Genomic DNA, 15,793 nt, shown 5'->3' on the forward strand with positions numbered 1-15,793 from the left:
TGTGGGCGGTACATTGTCTGCCGCCTGTCTGTTGGCTGTGACCGCCGCGCTGTTTGTTTGTCCCGCCGTGGCGGTCGGAGTGTTAAAGTGGTGGGCTGTGTTGGTGGTTCCCGCCAGGGTCCGAATCCCATTTTTTTAACCGCCTGCCTGTTGGCGGGTTGGCCGCCGCTTTAACACCGACGGCCAGGGTTGGAATGACCCCCTAAGTCCAGTTCCTTGGTCAGTGAACTGGACATCACTGTATCTTGCTTGCTGGTGATATCTTCACTCTGGAGGAAGGTTCTTTGCAATTTTTGTAAGATTGGAGCTCCTCTGGGGTTTCTTAGAGTCCATCCGATGTCCAGTCGACCCCTTAGTGCCATTGCCGAGTTTTGGGTGCAGCAGGCAGGGCTTGGCACCTTTTTTGTTCTTGTATCACATCACAAGGTCAGAACTTCATGTTTTTTCTCATCCGAAACTGCCACACATTGATTGATGTGTCACATAAGCACACTGAAGATACTGAAATGTCTCAAGTAGGCAACCGGAAAAGTAGACCAGTTTGCTCATCTACAACAGTAACTACTTGATGAATGACTGTTTTCCATTAACATAGTGCTCTTTTGATGAGGTTCATTCAATCAGCTTTGTTAGGAAGGGCAGTTCTGCCCATTTTTAAGGTGCAGAAGTGTGGCACTTTAGTGCTAGCCCAATGTGACAGTGTACTGTAGGTGCTCTACTTTTGCTCTGTGGTACCAGGTAGTCCTGACACTGATCTCGCTCAGCAGATAAGTGTTAGTTAGGGGACTTCAGGGTTCATTCAGAGGCACATTGCAAAGAAATAAATCAAATTCCTAAGTAAAGGGTTAATGGGTTCACCCCAAAATACTGAATTCTCAAGTCAGAAGACACCACAGAAGCTTGAGGAGTCTCTGGAGACCAACCGGAAGCACTGAAGGTGCAACCTAGCGAAAACCAAAAAATCTTTAGAAATAGGATCTGTTATGTCTGCTCAAATGAACTCATAGTGTGACCTGGGAGTAACCACCCCTTATTTCTAGGAAGACCATAGTTGCACCCTCTCCACCTCCCCAGTCACTCTCACTGGCCTGGAAACAGAGGAAAAGGAACTCATCCATACATTTTGAAGCCTCTCTTTTTGTCTCTCTGACTTTTAGTAGGATCCAGCTTATGTAGTTGAATCCCATCATAATAACTATTGTGTAGTGTTGAAGCTAAATAAAAAGACACAGTCAAAGTCAAATTTCAAATGGAGCTGTATTCATGAATTCATGGGGCCACATGCTTAAAAAAAACATGTCCAATTTGGAGAAGTGTCATCAGATCTTTTATGAATGAATGTCACAAAGGCGTGAAAATACGTTGTCCAGTCAGAATGACAGAAAGTTGATTTCTCCATCAAATACACAGCATGGTATTGCTCACAAGATGCATGATGTTACACATGTTAGGCATCTAACCAATCACAGCAAAACAACATTTTGTGTTGACAGCATAATACAAGATGACCACAAGTGTGACCTTCACATTACTCAGATGGTTGGGACTTTCTAAGGTGTCAACAAAAACAGCTTTTTCACAACCCCTGTCCAGACCTATGTGGACATCCAGATGTCTGTCTGTTGCTGGGGGAATGAAGTAATGCATGTTGCTTGAGGTGCCTCTTTTAAGTAAGTCCTGCATTAGAAGCTATCTGTCAGGGGACATTAGTTTAACCACCAGGGTGCCTGGGGTGAGCTGGTCTCGTCCAGGCACACGGTTCCCATGGGCCATAGACGAGACCAGCTCGGCCTGCTCCTGGTCCACGGGTGGAGCCCTAGCGCTCCACCGTGTGCCTCCCACCCACACTCCCCAGTCGAGAATGGAAGGAGAATCGCTTCCCCTTCCCCCCCCCGGCAATCTGATGACATCAGAGCGCTCATAACACGCCGACGTCATCAGAAGCTGCCGAGGACGCGCTGGAATCCATTTGCTTCCAGCGCGAGTGGGGAGAGGACGTGAATCCGGTCAGTCCTTTTTCTGGGAAGTAGGGAGGGGGGAAACAGACACAGGGGGGAAGGAAAGAGTTTTTCCTTTCCCCCTGTGCCTATTTTCTGTGGATTCCTGCTCCACGATCGTGGTCAGGGCCCGCGATCGTGGAGCAGGAAGCCCCACTAGGCACCAGGGATTTTGTTTTCATTTTATTTCGGAGAGCGACCCCTTGGGCAAGGGTCGCTCCCCTGGGGGGCTATGCCAAAACCTGTTTCGGTCCCCTGGGGGGGGGGCAGATCAGCCATTTTTATGGCTGATCTGCCCCCGGGGGGTAAAAAACCACTAGACCAACAGGGATTATGTTTTTCATAAATGTTTGGGCAGTGACCCCTTAGGCAAGGGTTGCTGCCCCGGGGGCAATAATTTTTCATATGTTTCGGCCCCCCTGGGGCTAGATCGCCCATGTTTTTGGCCGACCTCGCCCCCGGGGGGGTCGAAACCCACTAGGCGCTAGGGTTTGTGTAGTATGTGTGTTTTGTGTGTTTGGGGGTACCCCTTGGGCAAGGGTCGCCCACCAAAAGGGGGAAAATTAGCATTGGCCATTTCTGCCCACCTTGGAGGCAGATAGGCCTATTTATTTTTGGACCATCTGCCCCCAAGGGGGGCAGAAGGCACCATGATGTCAGAGCTTCTTTTTTTTGGTTCCCTTTGTTTTTTTGAGTGCTGGGGGCGTCCCCTTTGACAAGGGTCGCCCCCCAAAGGGGGCACAGAGCTCTTGGCCATTTCTGCCCCCCTTTGGGGCAGATTGGCCTATTTATTTTAGGCCCATCTGCCCCTTAGGGGGGCAGAATCCACTTAGGCACCAGGGATCTTGTGTGTGTGTGTGTTTTGTGTGGGGGGCGGCCCCTTTGGCAAGCGTCTCTCCCCAAAAGGGGGCACATTACTGATGGCCATTTCTGCTCCCCCGGAGGGCAGATCGTGCTATTTTTCTTAGGCTAATCTGCCCCCAAGATGTGAGGAATTCTTTTTTTTTTGTTCCCCTTAGTTTATTTGTGCTGGGGGCGCCCCCTTTCACACCCTTTGGCAAGGGTCGCCCCCCAAGCAGGGTACAGAGCTGTTGGCCATTTCCGCCCCCTTGGGGGCAGATCAGCCTATTTATTTTAGGCCCATCTGCCCCCAAGGGGGGCAGAAGCCACTTAGTCACCAGGTACAATTTCTAAGTTCTTGGTGGCAGTGTGTTTGTCAACTGGCGAAGTATTTGTATTTGTGATTATAACAGTTTATTTCTTCTTTTTGTTCTAGTACAATGCTTTTGCTTCCTTTGCTGTGGATCCTTGGGGTTTTGGCAGTAGATGTCCTGTAGTTTGCATAGTTGCATGTTTTATGTAAGTAGAAGCAATTTAGGAGTATTTTTGACATGCATGAATGACATGTTTGTAGGTGGTGTACTAAATGCAGTATTGTGTGTAAAACTGTCCTTACATTTGAGCACAATGATATTTGTGTTGTCATATGTCTAATTAGCTTTTTTCTTTTTTCTTTTTAGTGGGACATCATTGGTGATTGCTGTGTCTGTGCAGAGTAGTTGCTGGTGAGTAGCTTTTTCATGCAAGTGAGTGGTATAGTTGTTTTAGTACATAACTCTTTGTGATAAAGCTACACTTTGTTTATTACTTATTTTAGTGCTGGTTGTTGTTGGCAATCCATTTGTTGTTAGTGAGGATCATGGCTAGCCACAGAGTAACTGCTCAGCAGGTTGTTGGCATGCTTTTTGAGTCGTCGTCAGACCATGATTACGAGGCTGACCCTGCATCTGAGGCAGAGGAGAAAGTGAGAGATTCTGGCAGTGAGTTTTCTGTCCGAGAGGGTTCTTCTGATGAGGAAGCCACTCTCAATGCAGAGGAAGGGCCTGTTTTAGAGGAGGACATTTATGTGCCAAGAGTGCAGCAGCCTGGGGCTGAAGGGCTTCCCATTAGAAGACCTGACACCTGGATTGCACCAAACATGGAGCAGCCACAGTTACCTGCATTTACTGGTCTCCCAGGGTGTAGAGTCAATATGGAAAACTTTTTGCCTGTCAATTTCTTTCACTTGTTTATGGATGATGTATTTTTGGAAGAGATTCTGGAGCAGACTAATTTGTATGCGGAGTAATATTTGAGGCACAACGCTGCCAGACTTAGGCCTCAGTCTATAGCTACTCAGTGGGTTCCCACTTATCTGGAAGAGATTAAAAAGTTTTTAGGTTTGACTTTTTTGATGGGGTTGATAAGAAACCCGTCACTGACTTGTTGTCGGTCTACTAGTCACTTGTTGGCAACGGCTATATTTCCTGCAACTATGACACGTAATCGCTATTTGCTTCTTCTTCGTATGCTGCATTTTGTAGACAATGCTTTAGCCTTGCCACGAAATCACCTTGAGTGTGACTGCCTTTTTAAGATTAGGCCTGTCTTGATCATTTTGCAGATCGTTTTTCAGAGGTCTATTTTTCAGGCAAAGAGATAAGTGTGGACAAGTCTTTGGTCCTTTTCAAGGGGCGTTTAGTTTTTAAGCAGTACATTCCTAGTAAGAGGGCACAGTATGGAATTAAATTGTATATGCTGTCAGAAAGTAGTACAGGATACGTGTATAATTTCCGGATCTACACTGGTAGGGATTCCAGTATTGACCCTCCTGATTGTCCGCCCACTTTTGGAGTTAGCGAAAAAATTGTGTGGGAACTTGGTAGACGACTGTTTTACAAAGGTCACCATTTGTACGTAGATAATTTCTACACTGGAGTGCAGTTGTTCAAGGAGTTGTTTAGAGTGGACACTGTTGCTTGTGGCACAATCCGTTCTAATCGGAAAGACTATCCAAGGGAGCTTGTGTGTAAAAAACTTGAGAGGGGACAGTTCAGTGCTTTGCGTAATAATGAGCTGCTAGCTCTGACATTTTTAGACAGGAGGAATGTGTACATGCTATCTACCATCCCTGATGAGAGTACTTCTCCTGTGACTGTTTGGGGTCAGGTTGCCAAAGTGCACAAACCTGCATGCATTTTGGACTACAATAGTCACATGGGTGGTGTTGATAGAGTAGATCAGAGGTTGGACCCTTACACTGCTCTTGGTAAGTCTTACGTGTGGTATAAAAAGTTGGCCCTATATTTATTTCATTTGGCAATTTGTAATGCTTTTATTGTGTTCAAGGATTGTTCACCTGAGTCAAGGATGACATTTCTTAAATTTTAGGAGTCAGTGATAGAGAGCCTTATTGTGGTGGAACAGGCAAGAGTTCCTAGAGTAGCAGTGGTGGAGGATGTGGCTAGATTGAAAGATCGCCACATTCCATATCACATTCCTCCCACACCCAAAAAAGACTTGCCCACTAAGAAATGTAGAGTATGTGCCGGAAGAGGCATCTGGAGGGAGAGCTGGATGTACTGCCCCGATTGCCCTTCAAAGCATGGGCTGTGTGTGGCTGGCTGTTTTAGAAGTTACCATAAAAAAAAATTAATTGGGAAATACCGTGAGCGTAAACTGCCTATTTTATATTTTCATATGTTCAGTTTCACGGTTGGCATTACTGTCATGTATTTAGTTAGAGCTTTTGTGTTTGTAGTTTTGTATTTATTTTATAATTAGTTAGTGGTTTCTTTGTTGTTTATAAAAAAAAATGATGGTGTTGTGCGTGGGTGACGCTAGGCTGGTGGTGTGTGTGGGGTGGTGCTTGGCTGGTGGTGTGCATGGGGTGGCGCTTGGCTGGCGGTGTGCCTGGGGTGGCGTTTGGCTGACAGTGTCCGTGGGGTGGCGCTTGGTTGGCGGTGTGCATGGGGTGGCGCTTGGTTGGCGGTGCCAGCCAAATGTCAGTCCACACACTCCCATCAGCCAGTGTGACTGCTGTATCAGGCATGTGGGCGTATGTAAGTGATGGGTCCTTGAGTGGCACTGACTGTCAATGCGAGTGTTGTAATGTGCTGGGTCCGTGGCTGGCGGCATGAATGGTCTTGTGCATGTCATGTATGAAAGGTGTGTGAATGGACTGTAAAACTTTTGGTACCTTGACGCGGCTTTACAGCTCACGAGCTGTGAGTCATTGTTTTTTTGGCCTTTCAGTTATTAGCAGTGCATTTCACTTTTGAGAAATCTCTTGTTAATAAAATTTGATCTACTGAACCATCACTCACCCTTGTGCCACATCCAACCAGTATGTGTGGTAAAAATGACAAAATCTGCTCCGCTGTAATCAGGCGTCACAGCACACTTGTGACACGCTAGGTATCTCAGGAGGGACCCCGATGATGAAGCATGCCACCAACTTGGTTGTTGGGTGAGGGGTCTTTTACACATAACATAAGTGGGTTGTGTGGGTCCCCAAAGCAGAGTCAGCCTAAAGATGTATAAAAGAAGAAAATGTTCTTATCAACTAGCTGTTCTATCTCCTCATCTCTACAAGTTTTTGTCCTTTTTCTGTTGCAGGCACCTGGCCCACCCACACAAGTGAGGTATAATTTTTATCAGCAGACTTGGGGGAATGCTGGGTGGAAGGAAATTTGTGGTTCCTCTCAGATTCCAGAACTTTCTGTCACCGAAATGTGAGGAAAAAGTGTTTTTAGTCAAATTTAGAGGTTTGCAAAAGATTCTGGGTAACAGAACCTGGTGAGAGCCCCACAAGTCACCCCATGTTGGATTTCCCAAGGTCTCTAGTTTTAAAAAATGCACAGGTTTGGTAGGTTTCCTTAGGTGCCGGCTGAGCTACAGGCCAAAATCCACAGGTATGCACTTTGCCAAAAACACCTCTGTTTTCTGTTGAAAAATGTGATGTGTCCACGTTGTGTATTGGGGCATTTCCTGTCGCGGGCACTAGGCCTACCCAAACAAGTGAGGTATCATTTTTATCGGGAAATTTATGGCTCCTCTCAGATTCCTGAACTTTCTGTCACCGAAATGTGAGGCCAAATTTTGAGGTTTGCAAAGGATTCCAGCTAACAGAACCTGTTGTGAGCCCCACAAGTCACCCCATCTTGGATTCCCCTAGACCTCTAGTTTTCAAAAGTGCACAGGTTTGGTAGTTTTCCCTAGGTGCCGGCTGAGCTAGAGGCCAAAATCCACAGGTAGGCACTTTGCAAAAAACACCTCTGGTTTATTTCGAAAATGTGATGTGTCCACGCTGTGTTTTGGGGCATTTCCTGTCACAGGCGCTAGGCCTACCCACACAAGTGAGGTCCCATTTTTATCGAGAGACTTAGGGAAACATAGAATAGCAAAACAAGTGTTATTTCCCCTTGTCTTTCTGTACATATTTTCCTTCCAAATATAAGAGAGTGTGTAAAAAGGACGTCTATTTGAGAAATGTCCTGCAATTCACATGCTAGTATGGGCACCCCGGTATTCAGAGATGTGCAAATAACCACTGCTCCCCAACACCTTATCTTGAGTCCATTTTGGAAATACAAAAGTTTTCTTGATACCTATTTTTCACTCTTTATATTTCAGCAAATGAATTACTGTATACCCGGTATAGAATGAAAACGCACTGCAAGGTGCAGCTCATGTATTGCCTCTGGGTACCTAGGGTTCTTGATGAACCTACAAGCCTTATATATCCCCGCAACCAAAAGAGTCCAGCAGACGTAACAGTATATTGCTTTCAAAAATCTGACATTGCAGGAAAAAGTTACAGAGTAAAACTTTGAGAAAAATTGCAGTTTTTGTCACCTCAATTTCAATGTTTCTTTTATTTCAGTTGTTATTTTCTGTAGGAAACCCTTGTAGGATCTACACAAATTACCCCTTGCTGAATTCAGAATTTTGTCTACCTTTCAGAAATGTTTTGGTTTCTGGGATCTAGCATTGGTTTCACACCGATTTCTGTCACTGACTGAAAGGAGGCTGAAAGTCCCAAAAATCGTAAAAATGGGGTATGTCACAGTAAAATGCCAAAATTATGTTGAGAAATGTGTATTTTTTATTCAAGTATGCCTGTTCCTGAAAGCTGGGAAGCTGGTGATTTTAGCACCGCAAACCCTTTGCTGATGCCATTTTCAGGGAACAAAACACAAGCCTTCTTCTGCAGCCCTTTTTTCCAATTTTGTTTAAAAAACGAAATTTTCACTGTATTCTGGCTAATTTATTGGCCTCGTTTAGGGGAACCCACAAAGTCTGGGTACCTCTAGAATCCCTAGGATGTTGGAAAAAAAGGACGCAAATTTGGCCTGGGTAGACAAAAAGTTATGAGGGCCTAGGTGCGACCTGCCCCAAATAGCCAAAAAAAGGCCTGGAACCTGAGGGGGAAAAGGCCTGGCAGTGAAGGGGTTAATAAAGGTCATCCCAATTCTGGACACACTTTGCAGGCCTTTTTCATCATTGAATATCACAAAACTTGAATAAGACAAGATGGATTTCACATAAAATAAAACATGCTTCTACAGTCCCTATGTGGGTGGATCATGAAATGGGAAAAGAGTAAGCACTTCAATTTATAGGGAGATTGGAATTGGGCCTTTTCTGGGGAAACAATGTTGAGACGCTGCCCCTTCAACTAGAGCCTGCCCTTCTTTCTCACAATCCTTTTTCCTGATTTGGTCAACAGCGGACACCCTGGTTGTCCTAAATTGTATTATCACCTTATTTTGACTATAGTGCATCCCTCTTTTGGAAAATTAAACCTGCTTTGTGACACTGGAACCTGCTCCTTTTAATCTTTTGGCCACTATATTGGGAAACTTTTAATGTGAAATGCATTTTTGTACTGAGTGTACTCAAGAATGTCACATCAATAGCCCAAAACAGTTTGGTAATGCCAATAATCCCAAAAAATAATAGAGAGCCTCTTTTGGGGAACTGGAAGAGCGAGCAGGAAACACCAAGGGAAGGCCTTCAGGTGATTTGTGTAGCTTGGGAGGTCACATGCTGAGAATGTGTTACTTTGCGATTGCGACAACTACTACCAACATAGTGTTTACAAACATCACAATGTTATTGTGTATTTGAGCGTGTAATAACATTGTGCTTTTGTCATTGTTGTGTGTGCATGTAAGAAAAAGTGTCATGTGGCATATGAGAGACGTGGGTGCCCTCATAATGCTACAAAAGCCAGATCTACTGGCATTTTCAATGCTTGTTTTCATACTACATTTAAAATAAATAGCTTTTAGAGGCTAGCTTCCTGGTCTGAAAGATACAGAACTGAGATGTTCACATCATAAAATAGTACCAAGCGAGGAAATCAAAATATAGTTGTTGCTAGAAAGTTCTAAAATTCATCTTCAGTATTTTTAGGCTTATTTGAAGCGTATTTGGATCTGTATTTAACACTATTTAAATTAAATATGTTAAATATGCTAATAATTTTTCAGTACCATTGGAAGCAGCCATAATGATGCCTGTGAATAAAGGAGAACAACTTGGAAAAGGAAAGAAATGGGGGCCAGTACAAAAAATGGTTATCAGATGTATGCTCACAGTATGAAACATCACGCCAACTCTATGCTACAGCACTATGCTACAATGACAATTCTACATTAGATGAACATTTGTCTTGAATCTTGGGTTGCCTAGAGTTTTGTGATCATGATGATAGTAATTGTTCCAGATTCAGAGATGCTGTAGGGTGCAGTCAAGAGTACTTAGGCTTGTGTGTCTTTCTTTGTGAGGCAGCAGTGTGAAACAGGCTGCCTCACAAAAAGTATGAACTACTCTACGTGTGGGTTGGTTTCATCCTGCCTTTTTCTTTATCTCTTATATCATAGTTTAGTTGGGCATCCGCCTATTAAAAAGAATTAATGCAATTATTGTTAGATTTGTACTTAACAGTCCACTGTAAATTGGAATAATTCTTTATTGTAGATAAAAAAAAAATCAACATATACACACCACAAAAATTAAAAGTTACATGTTGTCATCAATTAGAGCAAAAACACTCAGACGCTCATTAGGACCTTGGTGGTCAGTGCTATAGTGGCGGAAGTACCGCCAACAGGCTGGTACTACATACAGCCATATTATGACATTGGTGGTTTGGCGGTTTGTCAATGACGCTGTGATAGCCCCAGTTGGAGCTATTGTGTTTCTAAGCTCTGTAGTGGGATTTACTCTTTAAAAATGCATAACATTGCTTGTGTACATTGGATTTTCATTGATCCAACCTTATTTAATTCAGATAAATATCATCTATTTTTGTAAACCTGCGTGGTGTATTTTTGTGGTGTTTTCACTGTGTTACTTTATGAGTTATTGCACAGATACTTTATACATTGCCTTCTTAGTTAAACCTGACTGCTAATTGCCAAGCTACCGGAGGGTGAGCACACGAAGATTTGTGTTGTGTCGTGAATTATCCTTACTAGGATTGTGGTCCCTACTTGAACAAGGGTGTATACCTCTGCCAACTAGAGCAATTTCTAGCAGGAATAAATTAAAATATTGTCAATATATACAACAGCACATTGATTATTGCAGGGGCCGAAAGGCATGATGAGGTATTCGTACAAACCAAATTTGCTCCAGAAAGCCGTTTTCCACTCTTCACCCTCCCAGTCTCTTACAAGATGATAAGCACAGCACAAATCCAATTTCATGTATATGCGTGCATTTTTAACTTGATCAATAAGGGTTGAGATCAGAGCCAGAGGGTAACTGTTTTTAATTGTGATCTTGTTTTGAGCCATACAGTTAATACAGGACCTAAGTTCCCCCCACTTTACAGGACAAACAATAATGATGATGACAAAAATGAGTAGTGATGAAGCTGGGACGGAGAAGGTTGTATAAAGCCTAATGTCAGCATTTCATCTAAGTACTGGCACAAATGGGAGTTCTCCTTCTCTGTTAAAGCATACATTAGGCTACATGAAATTTGTGAACCTGGTTGTAGATCTATCCTACAGTCGAAGGGACGGTGCGGTTGAAAAATCGCAATATGCTGAGAGCAACTCGTGTTTGCTTTGTTACAGAACCTGGATTGCAAGGTATCACTCTAAGTAACCCAGGTTATGATGGGGTTATGATTTTGAAGCCATGGGATGCCTAGTATGACTTTGAAGTGGGGTGCACATATCAGATCAAATTGAATGATTTCACGATTGTTGGACCTGGCTTTTTGACAGGGTAATCCCCAAACTTTTTGCCTCCTTCCTACTATTTTTTCTGACCTGTTGTTGTTGGCTTTTGAACTCTGGGCACTTTACGACTGCTAACCAGTGCTAAAGTGCATATGCTCTCTTTGTAAATTGTACTGTTGATTGGTTTATCCATGATTGGCTATTTGATTTACTTGTAAGAGCCTAGCAGAGTGCACTAAATGTGCCTAGGGCCTGTAGATTAAATGCTACTAGTGGGCCTGCAGCACTGGTTGTGCCACCCACTTCGGTAGCCCCTTAACCTTGTCTCAGGCCTGCCATTGCAAGGCCTGTGTGTGCAGTTTCACTGCCACTTCGACTTGGCATTTAAAAGTACTTGCCAAGCCCAAAACTCCCATTTTTCTACATATAAGTCATCCCTAATGTGTGCCCTAGGTAACCCCTAAGGCAGGACATGTACCTGTGTAGTTTATATGTCCTGGTAGTGTAAAACTCCTAAATTCGTTTTTACACTACTGTGAGGCCTGCTCCCTTCATAGGCTAACATTGGGGCTGCCCTCATACATTGTTGAAGTGACAGCTGCTGATCTGAAAGGAGCAGGAAGGTCATATTTAGTAAGGCCAGAATGGTAATACAAAATCCTGCTGACTGGTGAAGTCAGATTTAATATTATTATTCTAGAAATGCCACTTTTAGAAAGTGAGCATTTCTTTGCACTTAAATCTTTCTGTGCCTTACAATCCACTTCTGGCTAGGTTTAGTTGACAGCTCCTTGTGCATTCACTCAGACACACCCCAAACACGGGGTACTCAGCCTCACTTGCATACATCTGCATTTTGAATGGGTCTTCCTGGGCTGGGAGGGTGGAGGGCCTGCCCTCACACAAAGGACTGCCACACCCCCTCCTGGGACCCTGGCAGACAGGATTGAACTGAAAGGGGACATGGTGCACTTCTTAGCCACTCTTTGAAGTCATCCCCACTTCAAAGGCACAATTTAGTATAAAACAGGGCCTCTGCCCCACCTCATCAGACACTTGCTGGAGAAGAAACCTGAACCAGAACCTGCATCCTGCCAAGAAGAACTGCCTGGCTGCTCAAAGGACTCACCTGTCTGCTTTTCTACAAAGGACCACTGCTTTGCTGTGGGCCTGCTGCCTTGCTAAACTCTTGTTTGGCTGTAAAAGTGCTCTCCAAGAGCTTGGATAGACCTTGCCTCCTGTTCCCTGAAGTCTCAGGACCAAAAAGACTTCTCTTTTTCATTTGGACTCCTCGTGCGCCAAAAATTTTGACGCACAGCTTGCTCCGCGGTGAGAAATACGCTGCACGCCGATCCAGAAAGACGCCGCCTGCGGTGCGACTGGAACTTCAACGCACGGCCTCGCATGGACAACGCCGCCCGCCTTCCCGAGAGGAAATCGACGCGACGCCTGCCGTGAGGAAGAAAATTCCACGCACAGCCCCCCGGAACGACGTGCAGCCGGAAAACAAGCCGAGGAATCCACACACAGACCCTGGGACATCTGGTAATCCCGCGATCCATAGAAGGAGACGGTCCGCGTGCTGGAAAAGGACGCACGTCTTCCCCGAGTGAAAAATAATGACGCAAGTCCGTGTGTGAAGGGGCGCAACCGACGCACACACCATGTTTCCTCCCGCAGAACGACGCACGTCTCCCCACGTGAAAAATAACGACGCACTCCAAACGAGGTACTTTGTGCTTGAAAGAGACTTTGACTTAAGACACTTCATATCACTTTTTTGTGATATCTTTCCAAATTCATATTGCATCTTTGATCGTTTTGACCTGCAAATACCCAGATAAATATTATATATTTTTCTAAACACTGTGTGGTGTATTTTTGTGGTGCTATACTGGGTTATTGTATGATTTATTGCACAAACGCTTTACACATTGCCTTCTAAGTTAAGCCTGACTGCTCAGTGCCAAACTACCAGACGGTGGGCACAGGATAATTTGGATTGTGTGAGACTTACCCTGACTAGAGTGAGGGTTCCTGCTTGGACAGAGGGTAACCTGACTGCCAACCAAAAACTCAATTTCTAACAACGATGATTAGAGAAAAAGTACATTGTCATCTCACAAGTAGTTTTTGTGACTGGACCTGAAGACAAGGGGCTACCTTCAATAGTCTTAACTACTTCGAGACTGATCTTAGGCAGAAGCAGAATTCCTAGCTTCTCAACAATGCCAATGTTCATGAAATTTCCGGTGTCACCTGAATCCACCAGGCGCTCAAGAGAAACTGGATGGTCTCTAGAGACCCATTACATCCATGCGGATATATATAAATGGTGTAATTCTCTTTGGAAACTAGTTTGAGCCAAACAAATGGGAGACTTCTGATCTTTCTGTGCCCGAACAACCAGTCTCCACCATATTCGGGTGTTTCAGTTCTCCTCAAACTTTTCACTTTCAGAGCTCTTAGCCCCTAGAGACTGTTTTTTGGGCTTGACCCTACAATTTTTCAAAAAAGGACCTTTTTCCTACAATACAAACACAGCTTTTGGTCACGTCTTTGTTATCATTGTTCCTTAGTAAGTGGACCTCTTATGAAACAGATTTGCATCAGTTCTCTTTAGTTTGTGCCTTTACTTGTGTCTTGTTTCTTATCTCTGATTATGAACAGCCTATTGTCAGTATGAACTTTGTTCACTCTGCCCCTCTATGATAATTGGTATAAACATTGTCACCTCACAAGTAGTTTTTGTGACTGGACCAGAAGACAAGGGGCTACCTTCAATAGTCTTAACTACTTCGAGACTGATCTTAGGCAGAAGCAGAATTCCTAGCTTCTCAGGAATGTCAATGTCCATGAAATTTCCGGTGTCATCTGAATCCACCAGGCGCTCGAGAGAAACTGGATGGTCTTTAGAGACCCATTACACCCATGCGGATATATATGAATGGTGGAATTCTCGCTGGAAACTAGTTTGAGCCAAAAAAATGGGAGACTTCTGATCTTTCTGTACCCGAACAACCAGTCTCCACCATAGTTGGGTGTTTTAGTTCTCCTCAAACTTTTCACTTGCAGAGCTCTTGGCCCCTAGAGACTGTTTTTTGGGCTTGACCCTACAATTCTTCAAAAAGTGACCTTTTTCCCACAATACAAACACAACTTTTGGTCACGTCTTTATTATTATTGTTCCTTAGTAAGTGGACCTCTTATGGAACAGTTCTGCATCAGTTCTCTTTAGTTAGTGCCTTTACTTGTGTCTTGTTTCTTATCTCTGATTATGAACAGCCTATTGTCAGTATGACCTTTGTTCACTCTGCCCCTCTATGATAAATGGTGATCCAGTTTAAGCACTAAATTGATTAGCTCTCCACAAGAGTTGGGTTTATTTACCACTTGGTACTAGGCCCTTGAGTTCATCTTTCAGCCCTCCTTAAGACAAGGACCCCCCTCTTTTCTTGCAGCCATTCCGACTCAGCCACCAATCTATTAAATGCAGATATATATGTCAGCAGGTCTTTATTCCTCTGCTTTAAGCAGTTCTGATTCTGCTGATTGCATAATTGCATGCTTGTCAAACAATGTTTTCATTCCTGCTTTTAAGGGTGAATGGTTTGTCTTAAAGTCATAATAGTCATATAATAATGGGTCATCCCGCTTTACTAAAGGAATGGACCATGAAACAGCCGTACCAGCTAGACACAAGAAGACAAATGTCACCTTAGACTGCACATCAGGAAAAGAGGTGGCATTGATTTAAAAATATCATGAATTTTGCAGGGTTTAAATAACACTCTGGAGGGACTAATGGTACTGGAGGTGACGTAGTGACCTGGATTACTGGGGTTACTTGGTGACTGTTCCTGACCAGAGCCCGTGAAGAACTGTTGAAACTTTGCGATATCCAGGAATTGCATTGGTTTGTCTCCCAAAATGCATTTGTATGGAAAGAATGTGGTTGGACTGTGGCCATGGCTTGCAAGGCATCCAATCGCTGTAAAAGCACCTGGGTTTCTCGTTGTAAGTTTCCTAACATGGGTGTAAAATCAGCCAGGGTGACTTCTTGCATCTCCATTGTGTCTGGGTGGGAAATTAAACATGGGCTTGCTGTACTGTTCGTCCTACAGAGACACAATGCTGACCCATGTTGCTGGTTCCGAAATCCACCTAGATGTTGCGTTCCTCCCACTTACTTATAGGTGATCGGCACAGGAGAGTTCAGGGGTCAAGGAGATGGATTAGAGAGAGAAACATGGACATCGCCTGGCAGGATCAGGGTGGCTAGTGGTGGTCTACGAGGAGCAGATATCTTCTATGATGAATTAAACATTTAGTCGAATAACACATTACATGTAACCGATACACTATACCAACTGTTCGCCAATTCCCACAAACTAGGTTTACCTGTCAGGGTCCCCTTTTCCACTTTTGATGGCTCTCCCCTCTCTCTAGGGATCTTCAAAAAAAAGTATGGAACCTGGAACCATATACAATGTTTAGCCTTCAATACTATTTACATGTATTCCCACCTTGTTCCCAAGTCAATGTGGCCCCACTGGAAGACCTACCTAAAGTGTTCCAGAAATTCAATATACGTTTTGCTCTTTGGCTCTTGATGAGACTTTCTAAAACAGTCACACTCACAATCATAGACATATAACAGGCGATAAAGAATGAAAATCAATTCTTAAGTACTTAGATTTCTCAAATATTCATTGCTAGAAATTGAGTCTTTGTTTGGCAGTCAGGTTACCCCCTATCTAAGCAGGGACCCTCACT

The sequence above is a fragment of the Pleurodeles waltl genome, chromosome 3_1 (genome assembly GCF_031143425.1).
Source record: "Pleurodeles waltl isolate 20211129_DDA chromosome 3_1, aPleWal1.hap1.20221129, whole genome shotgun sequence".
Lineage (NCBI taxonomy): Eukaryota > Metazoa > Chordata > Amphibia > Caudata > Salamandridae > Pleurodeles > Pleurodeles waltl.